Source organism: Penaeus monodon, chromosome 22 (assembly GCF_015228065.2).
Source record: "Penaeus monodon isolate SGIC_2016 chromosome 22, NSTDA_Pmon_1, whole genome shotgun sequence".
Classification (NCBI taxonomy): domain Eukaryota; kingdom Metazoa; phylum Arthropoda; class Malacostraca; order Decapoda; family Penaeidae; genus Penaeus; species Penaeus monodon.
Genome location: NC_051407.1, coordinates 40,542,950 through 40,543,566, shown reverse-complemented (window position 1 = coordinate 40,543,566; position 617 = coordinate 40,542,950).

Here is a 617-nt window from a genome sequence, read left to right as displayed (position 1 = left end):
CATCAAGGTAGCTTTGTGGTTCGGGGGATCGTTAAACCACTTGGTATTGCAAACCCGCGATACCGCCATTCCAGGTAACTCCATTTAACATCGCTCGGTCAGGGACGTAACAATGAATAATGAGTCCCTAATCGAATGCCAATAAGGAACAGGTCGCTAATCAATGAGACCAGGGTTAGTCCTAATGATTTCATTCTGAGGGAAAGGCGCACGGAACCCCTCTTTTTCTCTCTCTCTCTTTTTCTTGTTTTTTTTTTCCCTCTCCTCGTTTTTTTTTTGGGGTTTCCTTGGTGTCCTTTCCTCATATTACTTTTTCTGTATAAACAAAAAATTTGTAGGTGTTTTGGGGGGCTGTTCTTCAGTTACGTCTCGAAAGGGAGAATCCCCCCCCACCCCCCTTCTAAAAAGAAATGGTCGTCTAATAATGGAGAAGGAAGAGACAGAATGGCGACGTAGAGCCGAACCAGACTCCTGTTCCTTGTGAATTATCCAGCAATGGCGACGCAGGAGTGGGATCCGCGCCGCTCTGTGCTTAGGAGGTTACTGAAAGCAGAGAACACGGTCGTCGTTTTGGGGATAGGACGGCATTTTCGAAGTTTTTTTTGTTTCTAAGGGGA